The following is a 10500-nucleotide window of genomic DNA, read 5'->3' on the forward strand; positions in this document are numbered from 1 at the left end:
CTAATGTATTTATTAGTGATTTACTGAAATGAATGTTCATCCCAAGAGTTAATCCAGCAATATCCAAACCACTGTAATTATCCTTGCACAAAGGCTCTCTATTATTTGCCTGTTAAATAACAAAGCCTTTTCATTACCTGGCATTGACATAACTTTAGCTGTATTTGTAGGTAGACAGTGAAGAAGCTTCCCCTATTTGTGGGGGATGGGATATTATGGGATGAACCCCCACTCCAAAAAAACAAACCAAAACAAAAGAGAAATAAAACAAACAGCAGAGTACAAATGGGATGGCCAAACATTTCTTTGAATAAAAATGTGTAGTACTGCTAACATGCCAAATTGACTGTACCACAAGTGGCTAAAATCTTATGAATGGTACAAAAACACAAGTGAGCAAACTCATATCTCACACAGAAATGAAAATGTAGAAATACTGGCCACAAGAACGTAACCATATTAAAATTGGGAAGGAATCCAAAGTCTGCGGTAGCTCTCTAATCTGCGACACAAGAGCGAGGATTTTCATTATGCTTTGCATTCCACATACGGCTTTGCTTTGGAGCTCTTATGCAATTGGTGATGCAGTAAAACCATTGTATTCATAATAATTTCAAAGATGTGGATGCTTCCAGGGTTTGACCTATTTTACCACTCATGCATTATACACCGTATAAAGCTACTCTCATAAGGCAAACTCATTAGTACTTAAAATGTATCCGTTTGCTGCTGTCCCTTTTCTCTGCAAGGCTGATCATTTTTTTACAATTCTAAATTATTTTATTCTTTTTTTTTTTACCCAATAGTTTATGTTTATGTGTATCAATCGAAACTGGCTATGCACATTTCAAGGCAGAGGTTAGCCCACAGGTATTGTAAGGAGTTACAACGTTTATTAGCCCATAGCAAATAATAATTCTGGTAAGGGTTTCTTAACATAATTCTAAATACTCCCTTGCATTTTCTGATATTTTTATAAACGCATATCTGCAGTCATTATCTCTAGAGTAACAACACAACTGCTTTTTTTTATTATTATTTTTTTATTTATTTTTTTCCCAGTGGGATGAAGCCTTCTCCAGTTAAGTATATGTTTGAGACCTATTAATGTCTACAGGACTTAAACATTGCTCTGTCACAGTAAGGTGCAAATATCTTCCTGAACATTAGTGCAATGCCTCAGGACCTTTCTATGAGCCAGAAGGGGAATTTTGTGTGCCATAGTTTCCACAGTAAGGACAAATCTTCCTGCTTCTTTTTGAACTATGCTAAATTGCAATAAACTCTTTAAGAATTAATATCTGATCTCTAAACATTGTAGTTTATGTAGTGGAAATGCTGAAAATAGGCTCAGGACAAAAGTTAGTTTGCAGTAGTGGGGGAAGCTAATTCATACTGCCCTTTCCTGCTGCCTCCTCCACGGTGATTTTGTTTTCTGTGGGTCACAATCTTCCCCTTTCTGTGAAAAAAAAAGGGTTAATCTCTGTGAAGCAGCTGCAGAACAAAAGCTCTGATGTCCACAAAATCTTCCAACTCTCCCAGCTGCACCAGTAGCACTGATGTTGAGGTCTTCCCTTTACCTGCTGGAGGGAGAGAGGTACCTCAATGTCCCATCACTCCTTTTGATCCTTCTGACTCTTTTTTCAAGCTGTTGGGAGGGGGAAGCCATGTAATACTGAAGAAGACCATAGACTGATTGCTTTGGTGTTAGGAGACCCAGGGCAGATAACTGGATGTATTTGGAGGTGAATCAGGGAAGGATCGAGGCTTTCATTGCTTCACAATTCTGATCTTACTCCTTGGGTCTGGTTTGATGTGGACTGTGTTTCTCCAGCTGTCTCTGGGCTCTTGAGGGCTTTGGGGCCAAACTGTGGTCTTTAATGAGAAATTAAATGAAACCTTTGCTGTTTTCTCTGACCTGCCACAAATAAGAGGAAAATGAAAACAGAGGCAAGAGTCAATCAGCCAGTGATTACATTAAAGAAAATAGTTCTCTGCAGAAACCATGAAAGAAAAAACAGACTGGGTGCTGGGACTGAAGAAAGGAAAACAAGACTAGTGGGATTTTGAGGTCTTTTACTTTATTTTGATCCTTTCATAGTGTATTTTAAATTCACAAATAGTGGAATAAAACAAAATAAAACTCTGCTAAATGATCTTGAGCCCTCAAGCCTCAATCAAAAAATAAACACTATAATACTTTTAAAAGGAATTAGTAATGCACAGTTATATTATTCCATGTTTAAAAATAAAGCTGTTGAATAAATGAACAATACCTTGGCTGAAAAGTATTTCAGCTGAAGAGTGAAATCCCTGCAGAGAGTGATCTGTGAGATTCTGCAGGAAATCTGCATTACAATACACCATTTCCATTTCCAGGGAGGGACTCACAGAAGGACACATGGAGGAGAAAAAAGAAATGAAAAAGCCCCAGTCCTTTATGCCTAGGTTGTAGGGGGCCTTGGCCCATCATTCTCATGCTAAACAGTTACTTTTTCTACAGGTACCCAACTGAAATGGGAATATTTTTTTTTTCAAGGAATAGTGAATGTGAAAAAAGGCTAACAGAATTGGTTATTTCGTTAAAGAAAACTGTCTCCATAGCTCACCCAGCTACAGCAGAGACAAGTTTACCTCTCCATCTTGCTGTAAATGAAGCAAGGAGTGTGTCCAAATGTGGTAAGCACAGCTCTTTGTCTGGGGTTCCTTCACTCCAGCTGCTCCACTTCTTGTTATTAATTAAATATCTGTACAGTGGAGGACAAATTTCTAGCTAGAACATTAGCCCACTGGTCAACCAGCCCATGTGGGATAGGGGCTGGCTGCCCCTATCTGAAGGTTAGTATCCATCTGTGTGTGGAAAAAACTTACACAGGGCTGTTTTCCTTTTGCTGCAGAATGGGACAATTTGTCAAATCTCAGTTAAATTTGTGGGATAGGAAAAAAGAAAAGCCAGCAAGTGGAAGAAAAAGGAATAAAATTCCTGGCTTCTAGTTCTCAGGTTATTAAGCAAGCCATAGCATAGTGTGACTAGGTCACTGGTATTAGCATGTTCATGTGGTTACATTGGTGGAGGATAACAATAAACATATAGTGCTGTTCACAACACTGGCAGCATACATAGAAAATGGTTCAGCAGATGGAAGGAACGGGCCCATCAGATGCACAAATCTATTTGTTGCAGTCCCTACCATAACTAACACAAAGGGCTGCTACCCTGTTGTAGCAGCTGAAGACAGTCCAAGCTGATATTAGGTTTCTCTTTCCTTAACATATCATTACAAAGAAAATGTCTTCTGCTTGGGCATATATTTAAAAGAAAAAAAAAAACACAGAACAATCAGCATCTGGTTATTTCTCCCAATCAGAGGTTTGTGGTGATCCCAAAAAGACACAAAAAGTTGCCCATAACCTTCACTCCTGGAAAGCACTGAAGGTCAGTCACAAGCATTTCCTATGTTACCTCCTAGAGTGACATCTTTTGCTTGCAATTCACCGTGGCTCTGTAGAGTTCCAAAATAGGATCTAATTAGGGATATAATCATTTGAAATTTCTGCGTTTTCACATACGCAAATATCTGCCTTCATACATGTATTTATTTACACATACACACACGCTGTTGCATGTTCTTATGTATGTGCATATATCTATGAATTTGAGTATTTATGTTTGTGCGAGTGACTGCATGAAAGCAAACATTTCAAATATGTATGTATGTGAGGAGGGAGGTTTAAAGGTATACCTTACATGGTAGAAAATACACTGCTTCATAAATCACAGAAAGAATTCCAACTCTAAATTAAAGTATGCTCCAGAAAGAGCAATTATGGTCCCTAAAAAGTTTCTGTTAAATTCATGAGACAGCATACAATTTTATTCATGTTACCATCTACGGTTGCCTGAAAGTGTAAAAAAAAATCTTAACCACTAGCAGAGAAATGTTCAAAATACTATCAAAGGAGTGGCAAAGGTCAGTTCTATTGCTTGCCTTTTTATGAGTTTCATTTCTGTCTTTTTTTTTTTTCTCATTGCAGTTTGTTTGTGTACATTGCTAAACTTTAATGGAAGAAAATATGAGGGGGCAAAATAAATATAAAGAAACACACTGCTGTTCAACAGTGCTGAGCTGGTATTTCCATGAATGATGTTAGACTCGTGTTCAGAATAAAAATTTGGAAAGTCCACAAACAGAAATTTGCAGCTGTGCTTTTCTCCTTTTCTTTCCCTTTTACACTGAATGCATTTTAAAATTAACATCTATTTCTGTTCAGCCAGATAAAGGTGTTATCATTAAGCACAGCAGTACTGATTCTGTGAGGTACAGAAAGGAGATGCCATGAAACAGCTGGACTGTACGTTTTCTTTGGTACTGTAGATGGCCCATTGCTGTGTGCACATGCTTTTGTTTGTGCAAGTTCAAATTCCAAACTTGCTTGCTTAACCCCTGTAATAATAGTAACTGATTAGGCATTAACAAAGCAAATAGCAACATTTCCATATGCAGGTGCCTAACATCAGGCACAGAAGCCCCAGTCGAGATCCCAAGGAAAAAGGCGCCATTTTGCAGAGGTAGCAAGCATTTGCAGTTCTTGTTGAATTCAGTTGTAGCAGCATGTCCTCAGTATCACTGAGACGGAGAAGCCCTTAACTCTGGTTAATCAGTTGAAATATTATCTTGATCTTCTCAGTAAAGTGCCTTAAATTCAGATGAGATTTTCTTGCTTAGTACCAGGCTTAACAAAGTGTATAAATAAATACTTAGGTAAAAGGCAAGACTAAAGATAATCAGATTCTTAAGTGCTTTGCTGTATAAGGGCACATCTTTAGTATTTCCTTGAATCAGTTCCTAATCGTCTGTTATGCCCGTCTCAAAATGAGATTTACAGATGTTTTGGCAATGCTGAAATACCAATGTTTCTATGGCCACCTCTTTACTTTTTGTTGTAAGCTTACTTTCTACCTTCATACTCCTTCAAGAATTAAAGAAAACTCCATGTAAATTATAAGCATAGTCCCTGAAGGAACAGTTTATTCTTTGAAATATCAAAAAGACATTAGAAGTAAAATATTATGGATAAGTTGACCTCTGTAAAAAAAAAAAAAAAAAGTATTCCCGTTTCTGCACAAAATACCATTCAGCAGGTGATGGCATGGGTATTTCAGTCCTCTTAATTGCCCACTTAATTGCAAAGGTACCAAAGTGAAAAATGTAAAAGCAGAGACATTACCATTAGTGGCTGCACTTCCTGTGCAGATGCAGAGATGACACCAAATGAAGCTAGTGCAAAAAGCAGGCAACCCTTGCCCCTCTGCAGACATGGCACTGTTGATGAAAGTGCTGTCAGAGGTCACTGCAGACATTGCAGAGGATGGGACCATTAGCTGAAACAATGATGTCCATGTTACTGGACCATACTAGAGTGCCAGATGGTCTCAGCTGTGCTTCCAGGACCATAGCAAAAACAGATAACAAGGTGTTATATGCAAATACATGGCTTTGGGCAGTGCTCGTATCTGACATGGCCACAGAGTTAGGAAGGGAAGGTCTACCCATGGTTTTTTACAGTTTTCAAGTCTGTGGTCTGTGATTCCGGCCCATTATTTCTCCAGCTTGTTGAGTGAGCTGTCACTGGCTTCTTTAAAGATGGCTGGCATTTTTGTCTCTCATTTCTCCATTTTTTTGATTTCTGCACAAAGGTATCAGTTAAGTTCCACTATCGTTGTTTCATTGCAGGTATGAGAAGGACATGGGACAATCAATGGCTTGATTTCTAACAATAAACATTCTTCTAGTACAATATTGAGTTTTGTGTTGTTTTTTTTTGTAACTCGAAAATGCTTACTTTTGTAAATTTCTCTGTTCTCCTTTGCTGATTCAGTTCAGATCAGAATTAATGGTTGCATATTAACAGCATGGTGGCTGTTTTTGCACTGTTTCTATTTCCAACAAGGAGATGAAAATTCCTGAAATCTCCTTGTACTGAACAGTTCTATGAGATTCCCAACCCAATTTTTCAGATCAAAAAGTTTAAACCTCCTGCATCTTAGATATTTAGACCAATTGGGCCAATGCTAGAATCTCTAGGTTCATGTTATAGACAAGAACAAAATACTGAAAACTCCAGTCCAGTGATGTAAATTGCTTGCTTAGTAGTAACAGTGTATTTCAAGCAGTTTTCATATTTATTTCACCTACAGAAAAGGTTAGATATGGGCAGGAAACATTTTCCCAGCCTTATGAAACTGTTTATGGTTTCAAGTGTTTTTCCCACTGGAACAAACCCAAAATCCTTTTAAAGTTTTTCACAGAGAGAAAGCAGATTGCTGAATGCGCAAGAACCTTCTTGTAATGCATTAAACCAGGGACCTTACACACACTAGAGTACCGACTGGGCTGGAATTTGTGTATTTGAATTCTGCGCAATCTAGGTAAGAATCTGTAGAACTAATGTTTTCTGTTGCTAGAGCTTTTATGAGTAAATAAATGGGGAGACAATTATACCTGAAAATCACTGTTTGTGTCCCCAAAGGGGTTGGAGGCCAGTAGCGAATATTATCATGTATCGCACAGACCGTTCCCTCTGTGCATAACCAGACTTCTGTCTTTACTGGTTACCTCCCTAGCCAGTAAATAGGAATGACACATTTCATTGCTAACCTAGAATAAAGGTATCAGAAAAGCAACATTTGCTTTCACTTGGTCCTGGCCTGTGTTCAGCTCTGATTTCTGTTGTGAACTAAAGCCCAATTCCTTACATTAGCATTGGCTGCTGACACTGGGGTCTTCTCCCTTCTGACCTGCAAACACTGGCCTAGGCCAGTCAACCTCCCTTCCTACCAATATATCCATGAGCATGTATTTAAAGAAAAAAAAATTAATTCTCTGTTTGCCCCCCAGTAAAATAGTTTTGTCTGACTGCATTTCTCAGGCCTTTTTGAAAGGGACTTTCCTTTAACTGTGACTTGTGCAAGCAACCACATGCATCATTTCTGTTTGATAAACAGTAAAAATAAGGCTAAAATTAAAACATTCTTCTTGTCAACATATGTAGCTGGAGTGCTGAAGGCTGTTCTGCTGGTAGTGAGGGATCTTGCACACATTTATTTATCTGGTTAAACTTTGTGGCTCATCTTTAAAGCCACAACTTCTCAACCCCAAGCAGCAGAGCACGAGTAAAGGCAGATGGTCCAATGAAGCAGGAAGACTTGCTATAAAAAGCTCAGCCCTCCAATAATGCTTCAGCCTCCCAAATTTTCCATACAAATCTCTCCATTTTGCCTTCCAGAGGCTCACAATTAAAATTCTATTCTGCCTGTCTAATCAAGACAGCAAATCTATTGAATTGCATAATGCCAGGGATAATCAACGAAGGATGTGACATGAATCCATCTTTCTTTACAGGTAGAAAATGAAATATTTTCTCTCCTTCCCTGAAAATAGTTGGGTGGCTGAGGACTTCCCCTCTGCCCTGTCTTCTCCCTCTCCTCATTCCTTTCTACCTTTGCAGAGCTGCTCTGCTCACTAGGCAGGAGCAGCATCAAGGGAGCAAGTTGCTCTGTCTCTTGTCAGTGCCTTACTGGTTGGGGAGAGGCACTGCAGGTAGCTCTGGACACAAGTCAATTTAATTGGTGGTGTTAATCTCCTCGCTGCCCACCCCAGTACCAAAGGTCATTTTTCCAGTCACAGGGAGAACTGAATAAAATGTGTATCTGCTCCCTAGGTGCCATGGTTAAGCCCTGTTTATTAATATACTCTGAAATCCCTTCTGCATCTCCTCTAATACACATTTGCATCCTTCAGGGCTGGTCTGGGCTGTTGAGAAGAAAGCAGGGGTCTGCAGGATCTGCATCTGCAGTCTGTCTTTTCATAAAGCATGCTTAGCAAAGAGTCCAAATTCAACCCTGCAGCATGGTGCTCCTATTAAGCTGTTCGAAGAGGAGCTGTGTGTGCTTACACCGTGATGGAAATTAGCACCTGCCTTCCCTCTCACTAGTGAACCCCTGTGCATCAAGGTGAACGTGCAGACTGCTTTTGTGTAAAGTCAGACAGAGAATCAACCCAATTGGGCTGAATTGGTTTGTAACCCAATCATGCTTAATTCAGTTACAGGAAAAACAAGGCCAGTGGAGTTTCAACCTTGTTCCTGTGCAGCATCAGGAATCTGATTTGTGCCGATCTCATAATCGGGTGCAGGCAACAAGGAAAACAAGTCCTTGCCGTGGTTTCTTTACTGAGCCTAACAAACCACATCTGATAAGCTATATAATTTGCTACAGCAATTTGTGCCAAAAATAAAAGGCACAGTCCTACAGTGCAGCACGTTTCTGAGAAAAACAAAACCCCACCCCTTCCCTTTGTACCCTTTGTAGCATCTCTCTTTCTCTTGCTTTTGCTTTCTCAGTAAGGGTTAGCCCCACTCTCCCATCCCCACTGATGGACTCCATGCCTCAGTCAGCACACATCGCACATCGCCTGAGATGCTCCCCAAACTGCTTTGCCTAAATCTGGAGGATTAGCCGAGGCAATGGCACTGGCAGGCTTAGGAAATTATAATAGTAACATGATGACTTAAACAGAAAAGGGCCCTTTCTTGGCTGAGTGGCCCTGGTGAGAGGGAAGGGAGCTGAAGATCTTTTAAATCATAAAGCAATAAGCTACACAACTATTTCTAAAAATGAGGGGTTGTGTTGTTGTTGATTTGGAGTTATTCTAAACTTGTAAGAAATGTGTCCCTTTTTAGTTCAGTGACCAGAAAAGGAACTAGTTCTTCAAGTGTGTTTTACATAGTATGCCCCCAATGGAGAAAAATATTCCTATGCTTTTTTTGGGTTTGTTTTTTCTTGTCCTGCTGCTTACAGAGAGAGAGGAAAAAAAGCAAACAACACAAAGTTCTGAAGAATGCAGGCTGTCAGCTATGCTGTGAAATAACTTGGAGGTTAAAAGTGAATCACTGCAGTATGTTTTCTAATTTGGATTTTGCCAAGGTTACCTTAAAACCTAAATGCTTTTTGCAGTGTTTACAGCAAAAAACTGCAGATGTGCTTCTTGGTTATTAAAAGGAAAGCATCTGAGAGGGAGGTGGGCTAGGAGGAAAGGAGAATGAAAGGTCAATTATTTTAATTCTACCTCACTGAATTCCAAAGTTTGAAAGGATATATTTGCTTGAAAGGTTATGCTATGGAAGGTGAGCACCCTGAAAGCAGCCTGCTCGGGAGGTTTACAGTGGAATAAACAAAAAGGTAACTTGCCGGGATGTTTGTGTGTCAAAGGGACAAAAAACCTGCATTTCTTTTCAAAGCCTCTCAGCCCTGTGCAAACTCACTGGGATCAGTGCTGGAGTTTAAAGGCAGCAGGCTGGTGTTTGTTTTAACTTTCATATAAAAGCCCGATCCAGAAGCCAACATGATTTTACTTCTTGCTGAAAGGAACTGAAGGAGTGAGCAGTAGGCTTTGTATCAGAGGAGTACTTAAAACTTGCAGTGCTTGTGCTTTAGTTCATACTGTGTTCCCTTGAATATAAAATCCTAGAAAAACAAGTGCTGGGCACAAAACTATGCAATGCTGGCTTAGATTTATATGGCATGATGAAATCCTACCGCTGATAGTTCTGAGGCCAAATATATCATCTTTTGGTCCACTGCTTGTACAGCACATAGAACAATACACTCCTAATTTATAACTAAGTTATGACTAGTGTATCTGAGCACTGCTAGAGTACAACAGTGAATGTTGGTAATATTGGTTGTTCTTCTGTTAAAGTTACCCAGAAGGAAGTGAGACCCTTCATGGAATGAAGAAAGCCTTAATTTAAAACCCACTTCTCCCCTCCTTCCTCTCTCTCTCCAGCCAGTTTTTCCTTAATGCATTAATGCGTTTTAACTATGTAGTACTACTGGAAGGAAGGAAAGTTCTTATGGGGCAAATGACTGAGGCACACAACAGAATAAGTGACTTATACAAGGTCATGCAGGAAATCTGACGCCGAGCCAAGAACAGAACGTAAGTTTCTTGAGTTCCAGTCAAGTGCTTTGTCCATTTACCCATTCTCCTGTTTGCTTGCTTAAACCATATAAACAACTGCAGCCACACACATACACACACATGCAAACATGCATGCGCACACCTTACTTTACAAGGCAATATGCCTGCCAACTGAAATGTTTGGAAGCAGCAGGCAAAATATGCTCAGGTACCTTCAGGTTTAGCTGCAGTGTCTATGTGTATGTATGCATGCTGCATAATCAGAATCAACAGGTTTTAAAACTGCAGCACACTGAGCACATGTAAAGTGCAATCTGAAAAGATTTCCATTCAGCAGCGTTTTGGTGCTATACAGTTCAGCCCAGAAATAAAGCACACCAGATTTGAAGTTCCTTCCCCCAAGTGTATGGGCACAAGGGCTTTCAAAGGAATCATCACTAGACTATTTTAACAAGAGAAACAGCCAATTCACCCTTTGCCTCCTCTTCAGAAATCTTTACTTAGGCTGAAAAGTAGC

The sequence above is a fragment of the Cygnus olor genome, chromosome 3, assembly GCF_009769625.2.
Source record: "Cygnus olor isolate bCygOlo1 chromosome 3, bCygOlo1.pri.v2, whole genome shotgun sequence".
NCBI lineage: Eukaryota > Metazoa > Chordata > Aves > Anseriformes > Anatidae > Cygnus > Cygnus olor.